This window comes from Hemiscyllium ocellatum, unplaced genomic scaffold (genome assembly GCF_020745735.1).
Source record: "Hemiscyllium ocellatum isolate sHemOce1 unplaced genomic scaffold, sHemOce1.pat.X.cur. scaffold_2082_pat_ctg1, whole genome shotgun sequence".
Taxonomy (NCBI): domain Eukaryota; kingdom Metazoa; phylum Chordata; class Chondrichthyes; order Orectolobiformes; family Hemiscylliidae; genus Hemiscyllium; species Hemiscyllium ocellatum.
Window position 1 is genome coordinate 66,308 of NW_026867965.1, and position 19,308 is coordinate 85,615.

Here is a 19,308-nt window from a genome sequence, read left to right on the forward strand (position 1 = left end):
ACAAGACTTTGAGCCAAAGTTGGAAACTGCGACTTGAATAGATGGTTCTCTGATTAGCCGCAATGCACAATGGGCAGAATGGCCTTTTCCCACTTTGTAAATCTTCGAAGACAAGTTGAAAATAATCTGCAACGAAAATGTTCAGAAAGGGGCTTTTATTTCGACCAAATACGATAGTACCTATCGCCTTGTCTTGTTATTTACTTGTGAGGTTTCGTTACTCTAAGCACCGTGGCCCGGATCCTATTCCCGCTCACGGAACGGTTGTCTTGTTCAGCAAACATATTGGTGTACCAGTACTTCTGCGGATTTTCCGATGCAAACAGGTCATTGGTTTTGTCCAAAACATTATGAAGGTTAACATAAAACAAACAGCTGCAGTTGCTGGAAATCTGAGCCTAAAACGAAAATAGTTTGCGGAACACATCAAGCCTGGCAACAGAAACGTCGACTTTGCTGCTCCTCGGATGCTGCCTTACCGACTGTGCTTTTCCAGCATCACTCTGATCTAAAATCTGGTTTCCAGCATCTGCAGTCCTCACTTTTACTTAGTTTCTTCAGTGTCGCTGGTTCCCAACTCAACAACTCCATCTCTAGCGGTTTCATGTCTGTTCCTCCATGCTGAGGAGCTGAAGAGTGAAGAAAATTAACTCACCCCATCCATCTCTGGGGTAATTGGGGACGGAAAAAGAATCTTATCACATTGAAATATATCTAGATACGACTTAATCCCTGTCTTTTATTGGGAACCATCTCTTTCATTGTAACCATGAGGAAAGACCATTTCGTTCGCCAGAATATGTCACAACGTTTGATTGTTTCTCGTCCAAGAACACTCAGATCAATAGCGCCCTTGATAAGCTCTGTTGGTCATGTTCTCAAAGAGATCTAGCAAATTGCCAAGTGCGATTTTCCTTTCAAAAAATAATTTTGACTAGGTTTGGCTGTAAATATCTTTTCCGAACTTTGTGCTTTTGTTCTTTTACATTGGCGCTCGAGGGTTACAACGATGTCAGAAAAGACCTAAAAAGAGAGCTGAGAAGAGTCAGGAGGAGACATGAGAAGTTGTTGGCCGATATGATCAGCGTTAAGCTAAGGCTTTCCATTGGTTAACCTAAGGCTTTCCATAGGTATGTCAGGAATAAAAGAATGACGAGAGTTAGCTTTGGGACAGTCAAGGATAATAGTGGGAAGTTGTGTGTGGAGTCAGAGGAGATAGGGGAAGCACTACGTAAACAGTGTTCGACAGTATTTGCTACAGAAAATGAAAATGTTGGCGAGGAAGATATAGAGACAATTGCGTCTAGACTGAGAAGAGATCGAGGTTCACAAGGAAGAGTTATTAGAAATACTGCAGAGTGTGAAAATAGAGTGTGAAAAAATCCCTGCGCCGGATGGGATCTATCTGATGTTGTTTAGCAAATGCACTGCAGGAAGGTACAAATCAAGCTGATGCTCACAACGGCTCGTTTTGAGCCGCTAATTGGCAGTGAAGTGGCGGCGTCAATAACAGCTGTCACGCATCTCGTCTTATTCCACACCCTGAGCTCGAAATGACCCGAGATCTCTCGCTGAGTTTCTGCAGGGTCTTGCTTGGACGACACCATGACACTTTTTCACTGCAGTGAATCATGAAATCGCGTCGTGACTGTGAATAAAACGATGGAAACTTCCAGCAGAGGAGGAGCCGACCCTGAAGCAGGCAGCTGAGGACAAATGTTTCTCCTTTGCCAGTGAAAGGCACTGCTTCAGAAATTGGAAGCTTCCAAGTGAAGCTGTGTTGGCGATTATCTTCGCTGCTTGCTCACCTTTTTAATTCTGATTCCGTGATAATCAATCACATTACATATCGACATGCTGCCAGCGTGTGACGTTACATTTGGGCCAGTGGCGTAATGGATAACGCGTCTGACTTCGGATCAGAAGATTGTAGGTTCGAGTCCTACCTGGCTCGTGGGGGAACGTCTCACTTTAACCGTGGTCCGTGTTGACGCTCCCCAATGAAGTCCTTGTCGGGATGGCGCTTCTGCAGTTAGAACTTGTGTTTGTTCTATTGTCCATTTCAAATTTCACCTCACCACAACGGACACTTCTGTCAGTCTCGGGTGTCTCCCTCTGTGGGTGGAAATGAGCATGAGCTCCTCAAAAGAGTTACAATTCGTTGTGAAAATGTCATACTTCTGTCCCATTATTGTGCCATTTAAGAACACAGGATAACCTCATTGACACTTGCCCTGGAAACATTAGAATACACAAGACTTTGAGCCAAAGTTGGAAACTGCGACTTGAATAGATGGTTCTCTGATTAGCCGCAATGCACAATGGGCAGAATGGCCTTTTCCCACTTTGTAAATCTTCGAAGACAAGTTGAAAATAATCTGCAACGAAAATGTTCAGAAAGGGACTTTTATTTCGACCAAATACGATAGTACCTATCGCCTTGTCTTGTTATTTACTTGTGAGGTTTCGTTACTCTAAGCACCGTGGCCCGGATCCTATTCCCGCTCACGGAACGGTTGTCTTGTTCAGCAAACATATTGGTGTACCAGTACTTCTGCGGATTTTCCGATGCAAACAGGTCATTGGTTTTGTCCAAAACATTATGAAGGTTAACATAAAACAAACAGCTGCAGTTGCTGGAAATCTGAGCCTAAAACGAAAATAGTTTGCGGAACACATCAAGCCTGGCAACAGAAACGTCGACTTTGCTGCTCCTCGGATGCTGCCTTACCGACTGTGCTTTTCCAGCATCACTCTGATCTAAAATCTGGTTTCCAGCATCTGCAGTCCTCACTTTTACTTAGTTTCTTCAGTGTCGCTGGTTCCCAACTCAACAACTCCATCTCTAGCGGTTTCATGTCTGTTCCTCCATGCTGAGGAGCTGAAGAGTGAAGAAAATTAACTCACCCCATCCATCTCTGGGGTAATTGGGGACGGAAAAAGAATCTTATCACATTGAAATATATCTAGATACCACTTAATCCCTGTCTTTTATTGGGAACCATCTCTTTCATTGTAACCATGAGGAAAGACCATTTCGTTCGCCAGAATATGTCACAACGTTTGATTGTTTCTCGTCCAAGAACACTCAGATCAATAGCGCCCTTGATAAGCTCTGTTGGTCATGTTCTCAAAGAGATCTAGCAAATTGCCAAGTGCGATTTTCCTTTCAAAAAATAATTTTGACTAAGTTTGGCTGTAAATATCTTTTCCGAACTTTGTGCTTTTGTTCTTTTACATTGGCGCTCGAGGGTTACAACGATGTCAGAAAAGACCTAAAAAGAGAGCTGAGAAGAGTCAGGAGGAGACATGAGAAGTTGTTGGCCGATATGATCAGCGTTAAGCTAAGGCTTTCCATTGGTTAACCTAAGGCTTTCCATAGGTATGTCAGGAATAAAAGAATGACGAGAGTTAGCTTTGGGACAGTCAAGGATAATAGTGGGAAGTTGTGTGTGGAGTCAGAGGAGATAGGGGAAGCACTACGTAAACAGTGTTCGACAGTATTTGCTACAGAAAATGAAAATGTTGGCGAGGAAGATATAGAGACAATTGCGTCTAGACTGAGAAGAGATCGAGGTTCACAAGGAAGAGTTATTAGAAATACTGCAGAGTGTGAAAATAGAGTGTGAAAAAATCCCTGCGCCGGATGGGATCTATCTGATGTTGTTTAGCAAATGCACTGCAGGAAGGTACAAATCAAGCTGATGCTCACAACGGCTCGTTTTGAGCCGCTAATTGGCAGTGAAGTGGCGGCGTCAATAACAGCTGTCACGCATCTCGTCTTATTCCACACCCTGAGCTCGAAATGACCCGAGATCTCTCGCTGAGTTTCTGCAGGGTCTTGCTTGGACGACACCATGACACTTTTTCACTGCAGTGAATCATGAAATCGCGTCGTGACTGTGAATAAAACGATGGAAACTTCCAGCAGAGGAGGAGCCGACCCTGAAGCAGGCAGCTGAGGACAAATGTTTCTCCTTTGCCAGTGAAAGGCACTGCTTCAGAAATTGGAAGCTTCCAAGTGAAGCTGTGTTGGCGATTATCTTCGCTGCTTGCTCACCTTTTTAATTCTGATTCCGTGATAATCAATCACATTACATATCGACATGCTGCCAGCGTGTGACATTACATTTGGGCCAGTGGCGTAATGGATAACGCGTCTGACTTCGGATCAGAAGATTGTAGGTTCGAGTCCTACCTGGCTCGTGGGGGAACGTCTCACTTTAACCGTGGTCCGTGTTGACGCTCCCCAATGAAGTCCTTGTCGGGATGGCGCTTCTGCAGTTAGAACTTGTGTTTGTTCTATTGTCCATTTCAAATTTCACCTCACCACAACGGACACTTCTGTCAGTCTCGGGTGTCTCCCTCTGTGGGTGGAAATGAGCATGAGCTCCTCTAAAGAGTTACAATTCGTTGTGAAAATGTCATACTTCTGCCCCATTATTGTGCCATTTAAGAACACAGGATAACCTCATTGACACTTGCCCTGGAAACATTAGAATACACAAGACTTTGAGCCAAAGTTGGAAACTGCGACTTGAATAGATGGTTCTCTGATTAGCCGCAATGCACAATGGGCAGAATGGCCTTTTCCCACTTTGTAAATCTTCGAAGACAAGTTGAAAATAATCTGCAACGAAAATGTTCAGAAAGGGGCTTTTATTTCGACCAAATACGATAGTACCTATCGCCTTGTCTTGTTATTTACTTGTGAGGTTTCGTTACTCTAAGCACCGTGGCCCGGATCCTATTCCCGCTCACGGAACGGTTGTCTTGTTCAGCAAACATATTGGTGTACCAGTACTTCTGCGGATTTTCCGATGCAAACAGGTCATTGGTTTTGTCCAAAACATTATGAAGTTTAACATAAAACAAACAGCTGCAGTTGCTGGAATCTGAGCCAAAAACGAAAATAGTTTGCGGAACACATCAAGCCTGGCAACAGAAACGTCGACTTTGCTGCTCCTCGGATGCTGCCTTACCGACTGTGCTTTTCCAGCATCACTCTGATCTAAAATCTGGTTTCCAGCATCTGCAGTCCTCACTTTTACTTAGTTTCTTCAGTGTCGCTGGTTCCCAACTCAACAACTCCATCTCTAGCGGTTTCATGTCTGTTCCTCCATGCTGAGGAGCTGAAGAGTGAAGAAAATTAACTCACCCCATCCATCTCTGGGGTAATTGGGGACGGAAAAAGAATCTTATCACATTGAAATATATCTAGATACCACTTAATCCCTGTCTTTTATTGGGAACCATCTCTTTCATTGTAACCATGAGGAAAGACCATTTCGTTCGCCAGAATATGTCACAACGTTTGATTGTTTCTCGTCCAAGAACACTCAGATCAATAGCGCCCTTGATAAGCTCTGTTGGTCATGTTCTCAAAGAGATCTAGCAAATTGCCAAGTGCGATTTTCCTTTCAAAAAATAATTTTGACTAAGTTTGGCTGTAAATATCTTTTCCGAACTTTGTGCTTTTGTTCTTTTACATTGGCGCTCGAGGGTTACAACGATGTCAGAAAAGACCTAAAAAGAGAGCTGAGAAGAGTCAGGAGGAGACATGAGAAGTTGTTGGCCGATATGATCAGCGTTAAGCTAAGGCTTTCCATTGGTTAACCTAAGGCTTTCCATAGGTATGTCAGGAATAAAAGAATGACGAGAGTTAGCTTTGGGACAGTCAAGGATAATAGTGGGAAGTTGTGTGTGGAGTCAGAGGAGATAGGGGAAGCACTACGTAAACAGTGTTCGACAGTATTTGCTACAGAAAATGAAAATGTTGGCGAGGAAGATATAGAGACAATTGCGTCTAGACTGAGAAGAGATCGAGGTTCACAAGGAAGAGTTATTAGAAATACTGCAGAGTGTGAAAATAGAGTGTGAAAAAATCCCTGCGCCGGATGGGATCTATCTGATGTTGTTTAGCAAATGCACTGCAGGAAGGTACAAATCAAGCTGATGCTCACAACGGCTCGTTTTGAGCCGCTAATTGGCAGTGAAGTGGCGGCGTCAATAACAGCTGTCACGCATCTCGTCTTATTCCACACCCTGAGCTCGAAATGACCCGAGATCTCTCGCTGAGTTTCTGCAGGGTCTTGCTTGGACGACACCATGACACTTTTTCACTGCAGTGAATCATGAAATCGCGTCGTGACTGTGAATAAAACGATGGAAACTTCCAGCAGAGGAGGAGCCGACCCTGAAGCAGGCAGCTGAGGACAAATGTTTCTCCTTTGCCAGTGAAAGGCACTGCTTCAGAAATTGGAAGCTTCCAAGTGAAGCTGTGTTGGCGATTATCTTCGCTGCTTGCTCACCTTTTTAATTCTGATTCCGTGATAATCAATCACATTACATATCGACATGCTGCCAGCGTGTGACGTTACATTTGGGCCAGTGGCGTAATGGATAACGCGTCTGACTTCGGATCAGAAGATTGTAGGTTCGAGTCCTACCTGGCTCGTGGGGGAACGTCTCACTTTAACCGTGGTCCGTGTTGACGCTCCCCAATGAAGTCCTTGTCGGGATGGCGCTTCTGCAGTTAGAACTTGTGTTTGTTCTATTGTCCATTTCAAATTTCACCTCACCACAACGGACACTTCTGTCAGTCTCGGGTGTCTCCCTCTGTGGGTGGAAATGAGCATGAGCTCCTCAAAAGAGTTACAATTCGTTGTGAAAATGTCATACTTCTGTCCCATTATTGTGCCATTTAAGAACACAGGATAACCTCATTGACACTTGCCCTGGAAACATTAGAATACACAAGACTTTGAGCCAAAGTTGGAAACTGCGACTTGAATAGATGGTTCTCTGATTAGCCGCAATGCACAATGGGCAGAATGGCCTTTTCCCACTTTGTAAATCTTCGAAGACAAGTTGAAAATAATCTGCAACGAAAATGTTCAGAAAGGGGCTTTTATTTCGACCAAATACGATAGTACCTATCGCCTTGTCTTGTTATTTACTTGTGAGGTTTCGTTACTCTAAGCACCGTGGCCCGGATCCTATTCCCGCTCACGGAACGGTTGTCTTGTTCAGCAAACATATTGGTGTACCAGTACTTCTGCGGATTTTCCGATGCAAACAGGTCATTGGTTTTGTCCAAAACATTATGAAGGTTAACATAAAACAAACAGCTGCAGTTGCTGGAAATCTGAGCCTAAAACGAAAATAGTTTGCGGAACACATCAAGCCTGGCAACAGAAACGTCGACTTTGCTGCTCCTCGGATGCTGCCTTACCGACTGTGCTTTTCCAGCATCACTCTGATCTAAAATCTGGTTTCCAGCATCTGCAGTCCTCACTTTTACTTAGTTTCTTCAGTGTCGCTGGTTCCCAACTCAACAACTCCATCTCTAGCGGTTTCATGTCTGTTCCTCCATGCTGAGGAGCTGAAGAGTGAAGAAAATTAACTCACCCCATCCATCTCTGGGGTAATTGGGGACGGAAAAAGAATCTTATCACATTGAAATATATCTAGATACGACTTAATCCCTGTCTTTTATTGGGAACCATCTCTTTCATTGTAACCATGAGGAAAGACCATTTCGTTCGCCAGAATATGTCACAACGTTTGATTGTTTCTCGTCCAAGAACACTCAGATCAATAGCGCCCTTGATAAGCTCTGTTGGTCATGTTCTCAAAGAGATCTAGCAAATTGCCAAGTGCGATTTTCCTTTCAAAAAATAATTTTGACTAAGTTTGGCTGTAAATATCTTTTCCGAACTTTGTGCTTTTGTTCTTTTACATTGGTGTCCAGCAGCTTCCAAATGACAGCAAAGGTATGAAAGGAGATGGAAGCCTTGAGCCCATCACGTCAGCGACAGCTTTCAGTGAGGTGACGGGACTCGTCTGTAGTCATGGCCGAGTGGTTAAGGCGATGGATTAGAAATCCATTGGGGTTTCCCCACGCAGGTTCGAATCCTGCTGACTACGTTCCTAATGCCTTCCTATTGGAGCAATTTTCGGTCAAAGTTCAGGAAACCTGCTTTGAAAACCAGGCCGGTCATTTGATGAGACTTGGGAAACTCGAGTTCTTCATCAGAAATGTTCCACATCTAAAACGTTATCCCTGTTTCTCTTTTCAGATACCCTGCTCGTCACGTCGGGTTTCAGCAGTTGTTATTGAACGTCCTGAGCGGAATTGCTGCTTTTCCTTTGATTCCTTTAATCCCAGTCCTCTGTTCACTGACTCTGATCAGTGGCAACACTTCTTCCTGCACGTCAAAGTGCTCGTTCCCCACCGCTCCCTCTCCCATCATTACAAACAATCGCAGGAAATTGCCACTTAACCGCCTTTGTTCCAAAGTGAAACTCACCAGCCTCGGGAATCTCTCCACCAAACGGGACTTCTCATGCCTGGACATGGTGCAAGCCAGAGAGTTGTGAAGAGATACTGTGAAAATATTGTCAATTGGCAGTTGGAAATATGTTTAGGAAGCAAACCATATAATCTAGGATCCAGCTTTGGAAATCTTGAGAAACTCTTTGGGAAATGGAATCAGAGGAGAATGAAGAAGTGTGAAATCTCGGACCGAGTAGAGGACGGGACATTGACTCTGATGTTCTCGGGACAGGAACTCATCTGAGACATTGAAAGAATTCTCGCTCCCGTACGTGAGGAATACAAACTTCATCTGGATTCTGGGACAATGAAAAACTCTGGAACACTCAAGACAATATCCAAATATTGACTGGGATCACTGCAGTACGACTACTATAGATGGGTCACATTTTGTCCAGTGTGGGCAGGAGGGCTTCCTGACACAGTATGTAGACAGGCCTTCAAGGGACGAAGCCACTTTAGATTTAATAGTGGGTAACGAGCCTGGCCAGGTTTTAGATTTGGAAGTAGGTGAGCACTTTGCAATGAGGAGCTTATTACGATGCAATGAGGTAGGATTTAGGAAGCGTAGAATGGTGTAGGAAACAGCAGGGGCTGAGCACATTAAAAATGTGGAGCTTATTCAAGGAAAAGCTCCTGTGTGTCCTAGATAAGTATGTACCTGTCAGACAGTGAGGAAGATATAGAACGCGTGAGCCGTGGTTTACTAAGGAAGAGGAATCCCTGGTCAAGAAGAACAAGAAGTCTTCTGTTAGGACAAAACGTGAAAACTCAGTTGGAGCGCTCGAGGGTTACAACGATGTCAGAAAAGACCTAAAAAGAGAGCTGAGAAGAGTCAGGAGGAGACATGAGAAGTTGTTGGCGGATATGATCAGCGTTAAGCTAAGGCTTTCCATTGGTTAACCTAAGGCTTTCCATAGGTATGTCAGGAATAAAAGAATGACGAGAGTTAGCTTTGGGACAGTCAAGGATAATAGTGGGAAGTTGTGTGTGGAGTCAGAGGAGATAGGGGAAGCACTACGTAAACAGTGTTCGACAGTATTTGCTACAGAAAATGAAAATGTTGGCGAGGAAGATATAGAGACAATTGCGTCTAGACTGAGAAGAGATCGAGGTTCACAAGGAAGAGTTATTAGAAATACTGCAGAGTGTGAAAATAGAGTGTGAAAAAATCCCTGCGCCGGATGGGATCTATCTGATGTTGTTTAGCAAATGCACTGCAGGAAGGTACAAATCAAGCTGATGCTCACAACGGCTCGTTTTGAGCCGCTAATTGGCAGTGAAGTGGCGGCGTCAATAACAGCTGTCACGCATCTCGTCTTATTCCACACCCTGAGCTCGAAATGACCCGAGATCTCTCGCTGAGTTTCTGCAGGGTCTTGCTTGGACGACACCATGACACTTTTTCACTGCAGTGAATCATGAAATCGCGTCGTGACTGTGAATAAAACGATGGAAACTTCCAGCAGAGGAGGAGCCGACCCTGAAGCAGGCAGCTGAGGACAAATGTTTCTCCTTTGCCAGTGAAAGGCACTGCTTCAGAAATTGGAAGCTTCCAAGTGAAGCTGTGTTGGCGATTATCTTCGCTGCTTGCTCACCTTTTTAATTCTGATTCCGTGATAATCAATCACATTACATATCGACATGCTGCCAGCGTGTGACGTTACATTTGGGCCAGTGGCGTAATGGATAACGCGTCTGACTTCGGATCAGAAGATTGTAGGTTCGAGTCCTACCTGGCTCGTGGGGGAACGTCTCACTTTAACCGTGGTCCGTGTTGACGCTCCCCAATGAAGTCCTTGTCGGGATGGCGCTTCTGCAGTTAGAACTTGTGTTTGTTCTATTGTCCATTTCAAATTTCACCTCACCACAACGGACACTTCTGTCAGTCTCGGGTGTCTCCCTCTGTGGGTGGAAATGAGCATGAGCTCCTCAAAAGAGTTACAATTCGTTGTGAAAATGTCATACTTCTGCCCCATTATTGTGCCATTTAAGAACACAGGATAACCTCATTGACACTTGCCCTGGAAACATTAGAATACACAAGACTTTGAGCCAAAGTTGGAAACTGCGACTTGAATAGATGGTTCTCTGATTAGCCGCAATGCACAATGGGCAGAATGGCCTTTTCCCACTTTGTAAATCTTCGAAGACAAGTTGAAAATAATCTGCAACGAAAATGTTCAGAAAGGGGCTTTTATTTCGACCAAATACGATAGTACCTATCGCCTTGTCTTGTTATTTACTTGTGAGGTTTCGTTACTCTAAGCACCGTGGCCCGGATCCTATTCCCGCTCACGGAACGGTTGTCTTGTTCAGCAAACATATTGGTGTACCAGTACTTCTGCGGATTTTCCGATGCAAACAGGTCATTGGTTTTGTCCAAAACATTATGAAGTTTAACATAAAACAAACAGCTGCAGTTGCTGGAAATCTGAGCCAAAAACGAAAATAGTTTGCGGAACACATCAAGCCTGGCAACAGAAACGTCGACTTTGCTGCTCCTCGGATTCTGCCTTACCGACTGTGCTTTTCCAGCATCACTCTGATCTAAAATCTGGTTTCCAGCATCTGCAGTCCTCACTTTTACTTAGTTTCTTCAGTGTCGCTGGTTCCCAACTCAACAACTCCATCTCTAGCGGTTTCATGTCTGTTCCTCCATGCTGAGGAGCTGAAGAGTGAAGAAAATTAACTCACCCCATCCATCTCTGGGGTAATTGGGGACGGAAAAAGAATCTTATCACATTGAAATATATCTAGATACGACTTAATCCCTGTCTTTTATTGGGAACCATCTCTTTCATTGTAACCATGAGGAAAGACCATTTCGTTCGCCAGAATATGTCACAACGTTTGATTGTTTCTCGTCCAAGAACACTCAGATCAATAGCGCCCTTGATAAGCTCTGTTGGTCATGTTCTCAAAGAGATCTAGCAAATTGCCAAGTGCGATTTTCCTTTCAAAAAATAATTTTGACTAGGTTTGGCTGTAAATATCTTTTCCGAACTTTGTGCTTTTGTTCTTTTACATTGGCGCTCGAGGGTTACAACGATGTCAGAAAAGACCTAAAAAGAGAGCTGAGAAGAGTCAGGAGGAGACATGAGAAGTTGTTGGCCGATATGATCAGCGTTAAGCTAAGGCTTTCCATTGGTTAACCTAAGGCTTTCCATAGGTATGTCAGGAATAAAAGAATGACGAGAGTTAGCTTTGGGACAGTCAAGGATAATAGTGGGAAGTTGTGTGTGGAGTCAGAGGAGATAGGGGAAGCACTACGTAAACAGTGTTCGACAGTATTTGCTACAGAAAATGAAAATGTTGGCGAGGAAGATATAGAGACAATTGCGTCTAGACTGAGAAGAGATCGAGGTTCACAAGGAAGAGTTATTAGAAATACTGCAGAGTGTGAAAATAGAGTGTGAAAAAATCCCTGCGCCGGATGGGATCTATCTGATGTTGTTTAGCAAATGCACTGCAGGAAGGTACAAATCAAGCTGATGCTCACAACGGCTCGTTTTGAGCCGCTAATTGGCAGTGAAGTGGCGGCGTCAATAACAGCTGTCACGCATCTCGTCTTATTCCACACCCTGAGCTCGAAATGACCCGAGATCTCTCGCTGAGTTTCTGCAGGGTCTTGCTTGGACGACACCATGACACTTTTTCACTGCAGTGAATCATGAAATCGCGTCGTGACTGTGAATAAAACGATGGAAACTTCCAGCAGAGGAGGAGCCGACCCTGAAGCAGGCAGCTGAGGACAAATGTTTCTCCTTTGCCAGTGAAAGGCACTGCTTCAGAAATTGGAAGCTTCCAAGTGAAGCTGTGTTGGCGATTATCTTCGCTGCTTGCTCACCTTTTTAATTCTGATTCCGTGATAATCAATCACATTACATATCGACATGCTGCCAGCGTGTGACGTTACATTTGGGCCAGTGGCGTAATGGATAACGCGTCTGACTTCGGATCAGAAGATTGTAGGTTCGAGTCCTACCTGGCTCGTGGGGGAACGTCTCACTTTAACCGTGGTCCGTGTTGACGCTCCCCAATGAAGTCCTTGTCGGGATGGCGCTTCTGCAGTTAGAACTTGTGTTTGTTCTATTGTCCATTTCAAATTTCACCTCACCACAACGGACACTTCTGTCAGTCTCGGGTGTCTCCCTCTGTGGGTGGAAATGAGCATGAGCTCCTCTAAAGAGTTACAATTCGTTGTGAAAATGTCATACTTCTGCCCCATTATTGTGCCATTTAAGAACACAGGATAACCTCATTGACACTTGCCCTGGAAACATTAGAATACACAAGACTTTGAGCCAAAGTTGGAAACTGCGACTTGAATAGATGGTTCTCTGATTAGCCGCAATGCACAATGGGCAGAATGGCCTTTTCCCACTTTGTAAATCTTCGAAGACAAGTTGAAAATAATCTGCAACGAAAATGTTCAGAAAGGGGCTTTTATTTCGACCAAATACGATAGTACCTATCGCCTTGTCTTGTTATTTACTTGTGAGGTTTCGTTACTCTAAGCACCGTGGCCCGGATCCTATTCCCGCTCACGGAACGGTTGTCTTGTTCAGCAAACATATTGGTGTACCAGTACTTCTGCGGATTTTCCGATGCAAACAGGTCATTGGTTTTGTCCAAAACATTATGAAGTTTAACATAAAACAAACAGCTGCAGTTGCTGGAAATCTGAGCCAAAAACGAAAATAGTTTGCGGAACACATCAAGCCTGGCAACAGAAACGTCGACTTTGCTGCTCCTCGGATGCTGCCTTACCGACTGTGCTTTTCCAGCATCACTCTGATCTAAAATCTGGTTTCCAGCATCTGCAGTCCTCACTTTTACTTAGTTTCTTCAGTGTCGCTGGTTCCCAACTCAACAACTCCATCTCTAGCGGTTTCATGTCTGTTCCTCCATGCTGAGGAGCTGAAGAGTGAAGAAAATTAACTCACCCCATCCATCTCTGGGGTAATTGGGGACGGAAAAAGAATCTTATCACATTGAAATATATCTAGATACCACTTAATCCCTGTCTTTTATTGGGAACCATCTCTTTCATTGTAACCATGAGGAAAGACCATTTCGTTCGCCAGAATATGTCACAACGTTTGATTGTTTCTCGTCCAAGAACACTCAGATCAATAGCGCCCTTGATAAGCTCTGTTGGTCATGTTCTCAAAGAGATCTAGCAAATTGCCAAGTGCGATTTTCCTTTCAAAAAATAATTTTGACTAGGTTTGGCTGTAAATATCTTTTCCGAACTTTGTGCTTTTGTTCTTTTACATTGGCGCTCGAGGGTTACAACGATGTCAGAAAAGACCTAAAAGAGAGCTGAGAAGAGTCAGGAGGAGACATGAGAAGTTGTTGGCGGATATGATCAGCGTTAAGCTAAGGCTTTCCATTGGTTAACCTAAGGCTTTCCATAGGTATGTCAGGAATAAAAGAATGACGAGAGTTAGCTTTGGGACAGTCAAGGATAATAGTGGGAAGTTGTGTGTGGAGTCAGAGGAGATAGGGGAAGCACTACGTAAACAGTGTTCGACAGTATTTGCTACAGAAAATGAAAATGTTGGCGAGGAAGATATAGAGACAATTGCGTCTAGACTGAGAAGAGATCGAGGTTCACAAGGAAGAGTTATTAGAAATACTGCAGAGTGTGAAAATAGAGTGTGAAAAAATCCCTGCGCCGGATGGGATCTATCTGATGTTGTTTAGCAAATGCACTGCAGGAAGGTACAAATCAAGCTGATGCTCACAACGGCTCGTTTTGAGCCGCTAATTGGCAGTGAAGTGGCGGCGTCAATAACAGCTGTCACGCATCTCGTCTTATTCCACACCCTGAGCTCGAAATGACCCGAGATCTCTCGCTGAGTTTCTGCAGGGTCTTGCTTGGACGACACCATGACACTTTTTCACTGCAGTGAATCATGAAATCGCGTCGTGACTGTGAATAAAACGATGGAAACTTCCAGCAGAGGAGGAGCCGACCCTGAAGCAGGCAGCTGAGGACAAATGTTTCTCCTTTGCCAGTGAAAGGCACTGCTTCAGAAATTGGAAGCTTCCAAGTGAAGCTGTGTTGGCGATTATCTTCGCTGCTTGCTCACCTTTTTAATTCTGATTCCGTGATAATCAATCACATTACATATCGACATGCTGCCAGCGTCGGACGTTACGTTTGGGCCAGTGGCGTAATGGATAACGCGTCTGACTTCGGATCAGAAGATTGTAGGTTCGAGTCCTACCTGGCTCGTGGGGGAACGTCTCACTTTAACCGTGGTCCGTGTTGACGCTCCCCAATGAAGTCCTTGTCGGGATGGCGCTTCTGCAGTTAGAACTTGCGTTTGTTCTATTGTCCATTTCAAATTTCACCTCACCACAACGGACACTTCTGTCAGTCTCGGGTGTCTCCCTCTGTGGGTGGAAATGAGCATGAGCTCCTCAAAAGAGTTACAATTCGTTGTGAAAATGTCATACTTCTGCCCCATTATTGTGCCATTTAAGAACACAGGATAACCTCATTGACACTTGCCCTGGAAACATTAGAATACACAAGACTTTGAGCCAAAGTTGGAAACTGCGACTTGAATAGATGGTTCTCTGATTAGCCGCAATGCACAATGGGCAGAATGGCCTTTTCCCACTTTGTAAATCTTCGAAGACAAGTTGAAAATAATCTGCAACGAAAATGTTCAGAAAGGGGCTTTTATTTCGACCAAATACGATAGTACCTATCGCCTTGTCTTGTTATTTACTTGTGAGGTTTCGTTACTCTAAGCACCGTGGCCCGGATCCTATTCCCGCTCACGGAACGGTTGTCTTGTTCAGCAAACATATTGGTGTACCAGTACTTCTGCGGATTTTCCGATGCAAACAGGTCATTGGTTTTGTCCAAAACATTATGAAGTTTAACATAAAACAAACAGCTGCAGTTGCTGGAAATCTGAGCCAAAAACGAAAATAGTTTGCGGAACACATCAAGCCTGGCAACAGAAACGTCGACTTTGCTGCTCCTCGGATGCTGCCTTACCGACTGTGCTTTTCCAGCATCACTCTGATCTAAAATCTGGTTTCCAGCATCTGCAGTCCTCACTTTTACTTAGTTTCTTCAGTGTCGCTGGTTCCCAACTCAACAACTCCATCTCTAGCGGTTTCATGTCTGTTCCTCCATGCTGAGGAGCTGAAGAGTGAAGAAAATTAACTCACCCCATCCATCTCTGGGGTAATTGGGGACGGAAAAAGAATCTTATCACATTGAAATATATCTAGATACGACTTAATCCCTGTCTTTTATTGGGAACCATCTCTTTCATTGTAACCATGAGGAAAGACCATTTCGTTCGCCAGAATATGTCACAACGTTTGATTGTTTCTCGTCCAAGAACACTCAGATCAATAGCGTCCTTGATAAGCTCTGTTGGTCATGTTCTCAAAGAGATCTAGCAAATTGCCAAGTGCGATTTTCCTTTCAAAAAATAATTTTGACTAGGTTTGGCTGTAAATATCTTTTCCGAACTTTGTGCTTTTGTTCTTTTACATTGGCGCTCGAGGGTTACAACGATGTCAGAAAGACCTAAAAAGAGAGCTGAGAAGAGTCAGGAGGAGACATGAGAAGTTGTTGGCCGATATGATCAGCGTTAAGCTAAGGCTTTCCATTGGTTAACCTAAGGCTTTCCATAGGTATGTCAGGAATAAAAGAATGACGAGAGTTAGCTTTGGGACAGTCAAGGATAATAGTGGAAGTTGTGTGTGGAGTCAGAGGAGATAGGGGAAGCACTACGTAAACAGTGTTCGACAGTATTTGCTACAGAAAATGAAAATGTTGGCGAGGAAGATATAGAGACAATTGCGTCTAGACTGAGAAGAGATCGAGGTTCACAAGGAAGAGTTATTAGAAATACTGCAGAGTGTGAAAATAGAGTGTGAAAAAATCCCTGCGCCGGATGGGATCTATCTGATGTTGTTTAGCAAATGCACTGCAGGAAGGTACAAATCAAGCTGATGCTCACAACGGCTCGTTTTGAGCCGCTAATTGGCAGTGAAGTGGCGGCGTCAATAACAGCTGTCACGCATCTCGTCTTATTCCACACCCTGAGCTCGAAATGACCCGAGATCTCTCGCTGAGTTTCTGCAGGGTCTTGCTTGGACGACACCATGACACTTTTTCACTGCAGTGAATCATGAAATCGCGTCGTGACTGTGAATAAAACGATGGAAACTTCCAGCAGAGGAGGAGCCGACCCTGAAGCAGGCAGCTGAGGACAAATGTTTCTCCTTTGCCAGTGAAAGGCACTGCTTCAGAAATTGGAAGCTTCCAAGTGAAGCTGTGTTGGCGATTATCTTCGCTGCTTGCTCACCTTTTTAATTCTGATTCCGTGATAATCAATCACATTACATATCGACATGCTGCCAGCGTGTGACGTTACATTTGGGCCAGTGGCGTAATGGATAACGCGTCTGACTTCGGATCAGAAGATTGTAGGTTCGAGTCCTACCTGGCTCGTGGGGGAACGTCTCACTTTAACCGTGGTCCGTGTTGACGCTCCCCAATGAAGTCCTTGTCGGGATGGCGCTTCTGCAGTTAGAACTTGTGTTTGTTCTATTGTCCATTTCAAATTTCACCTCACCACAACGGACACTTCTGTCAGTCTCGGGTGTCTCCCTCTGTGGGTGGAAATGAGCATGAGCTCCTCAAAAGAGTTACAATTCGTTGTGAAAATGTCATACTTCTGTCCCATTATTGTGCCATTTAAGAACACAGGATAACCTCATTGACACTTGCCCTGGAAACATTAGAATACACAAGACTTTGAGCCAAAGTTGGAAACTGCGACTTGAATAGATGGTTCTCTGATTAGCCGCAATGCACAATGGGCAGAATGGCCTTTTCCCACTTTGTAAATCTTCGAAGACAAGTTGAAAATAATCTGCAACGAAAATGTTCAGAAAGGGGCTTTTATTTCGACCAAATACGATAGTACCTATCGCCTTGTCTTGTTATTTACTTGTGAGGTTTCGTTACTCTAAGCACCGTGGCCCGGATCCTATTCCCGCTCACGGAACGGTTGTCTTGTTCAGCAAACATATTGGTGTACCAGTACTTCTGCGGATTTTCCGATGCAAACAGGTCATTGGTTTTGTCCAAAACATTATGAAGGTTAACATAAAACAAACAGCTGCAGTTGCTGGAAATCTGAGCCAAAAACGAAAATAGTTTGCGGAACACATCAAGCCTGGCAACAGAAACGTCGACTTTGCTGCTCCTCGGATGCTGCCTTACCGACTGTGCTTTTCCAGCATCACTCTGATCTAAAATCTGGTTTCCAGCATCTGCAGTCCTCACTTTTACTTAGTTTCTTCAGTGTCGCTGGTTCCCAACTCAACAACTCCATCTCTAGCGGTTTCATGTCTGTTCCTCCATGCTGAGGAGCTGAAGAGTGAAGAAAATTAACTCACCCCATCCATCTCTGGGGTAATTGGGGACGGAAAAAGAATCTTATCACATTGAAATATATCTAGATACGACTTAATCCCTGTCTTTTATTGGGAACCATCTCTTTCATTGTAACCATGAGGAAAGACCATTTCGTTCGCCAGAATATGTCACAACGTTTGATTGTTTCTCGTCCAAGAACACTCAGATCAATAGCGCCCTTGATAAGCTCTGTTGGTCATGTTCTCAAAGAGATCTAGCAAATTGCCAAGTGCGATTTTCCTTTCAAAAAATAATTTTGACTAAGTTTGGCTGTAAATATCTTTTCCGAACTTTGTGCTTTTGTTCTTTTACATTGGTGTCCAGCAGCTTCCAAATGACAGCAAAGGTATGAAAGGAGATGGAAGCCTTGAGCCCATCACGTCAGCGACAGCTTTCAGTGAGGTGACGGGACTCGTCTGTAGTCATGGCCGAGTGGTTAAGGCGATGGATTAGAAATCCATTGGGGTTTCCCCACGCAGGTTCGAATCCTGCTGACTACGTTCCTAATGCCTTCCTATTGGAGCAATTTTCGGTCAAAGTTCAGGAAACCTGCTTTGAAAACCAGGCCGGTCATTTGATGTGACTTGGGAAACTCGAGTTCTTCATCAGAAATGTTCCACATCTAAAACGTTATCTCTGTTTCTCTTTTCAGATACCCTGCTCGTCACGTCGGGTTTCAGCAGTTGTTATTGAACGTCCTGAGCGGAATTGCTGCTTTTCCTTTGATTCCTTTAATCCCAGTCCTCTGTTCACTGACTCTGATCAGTGGCAACACTTCTTCCTGCACGTCAAAGTGCTCGTTCCCCACCGCTCCCTCTCCCATCATTACAAACAATCGCAGGAAATTGCCACTTAACCGCCTTTGTTCCAAGTGAAACTCACCAGCCTCGGGAATCTCTCCACCAAACGGGACTTCTCATGCCTGGACATGGTGCAAGCCAGAGAGTTGTGAAGAGATACTGTGAAAATATTGTCAATTGGCAGTTGGAAATATGTTTAGGAAGCAAACCATATAATCTAGGATCCAGCTTTGGAAATCTTGAGAAACTCTTTGGGAAATGGAATCAGAGGAGAATGAAGAAGTGTGAAATCTCGGACCGAGTAGAGGACGGGACATTGACTCTGATGTTCTCGGGACAGGAACTCATCTGAGACATTGAAAGAATTCTCGCTCCCGTACGTGAGGAATACAAACTTCATCTGGATTCTGGGACAATGAAAAACTCTGGAACACTCAAGACAATATCCAAATATTGACTGGGATCACTGCAGTACGACTACTATAGATGGGTCACATTTTGTCCAGTGTGGGCAGGAGGGCTTCCTGACACAGTATGTAGACAGGCCTTCAAGGGACGAAGCCACTTTAGATTTAATAGTGGGTAACGAGCCTGGCCAGGTTTTAGATTTGGAAGTAGGTGAGCACTTTGCAATGAGGAGCTTATTACGATGCAATGAGGTAGGATTTAGGAAGCGTAGAATGGTGTAGGAAACAGCAGGG

General features: G+C 44.3%; 9 non-coding genes across 9 annotated transcripts; all 9 read left to right on the forward strand.

Annotated features, from left to right (window-relative positions):
- The first annotated feature begins 1,881 nt into the window (after positions 1–1,881).
- trnar-ucg (transfer RNA arginine (anticodon UCG)) lies at positions 1,882–1,954 on the forward strand. Its single transcript has one exon. It is a non-coding gene; the product is annotated as a tRNA-Arg (tRNA).
- Positions 1,955–4,133: 2,179 nt separating this feature from the next.
- On the forward strand, positions 4,134–4,206 carry trnar-ucg (transfer RNA arginine (anticodon UCG)). Its single transcript has one exon. It is a non-coding gene; the product is annotated as a tRNA-Arg (tRNA).
- A 2,178-nt stretch (positions 4,207–6,384) lies between these two features.
- trnar-ucg (transfer RNA arginine (anticodon UCG)) lies at positions 6,385–6,457 on the forward strand. The gene has a single exon. It is a non-coding gene; the product is annotated as a tRNA-Arg (tRNA).
- A 1,390-nt stretch (positions 6,458–7,847) lies between these two features.
- trnas-aga (transfer RNA serine (anticodon AGA)) lies at positions 7,848–7,929 on the forward strand. Its single transcript has one exon. It is a non-coding gene; the product is annotated as a tRNA-Ser (tRNA).
- A 2,080-nt stretch (positions 7,930–10,009) lies between these two features.
- On the forward strand, positions 10,010–10,082 carry trnar-ucg (transfer RNA arginine (anticodon UCG)). The gene has a single exon. It is a non-coding gene; the product is annotated as a tRNA-Arg (tRNA).
- A 2,179-nt stretch (positions 10,083–12,261) lies between these two features.
- trnar-ucg (transfer RNA arginine (anticodon UCG)) lies at positions 12,262–12,334 on the forward strand. The gene has a single exon. It is a non-coding gene; the product is annotated as a tRNA-Arg (tRNA).
- A 2,178-nt stretch (positions 12,335–14,512) lies between these two features.
- On the forward strand, positions 14,513–14,585 carry trnar-ucg (transfer RNA arginine (anticodon UCG)). Its single transcript has one exon. It is a non-coding gene; the product is annotated as a tRNA-Arg (tRNA).
- A 2,177-nt stretch (positions 14,586–16,762) lies between these two features.
- Positions 16,763–16,835, forward strand: trnar-ucg (transfer RNA arginine (anticodon UCG)). Its single transcript has one exon. It is a non-coding gene; the product is annotated as a tRNA-Arg (tRNA).
- A 1,390-nt stretch (positions 16,836–18,225) lies between these two features.
- On the forward strand, positions 18,226–18,307 carry trnas-aga (transfer RNA serine (anticodon AGA)). The gene has a single exon. It is a non-coding gene; the product is annotated as a tRNA-Ser (tRNA).
- The last annotated feature ends 1,001 nt before the right edge of the window (positions 18,308–19,308 follow it).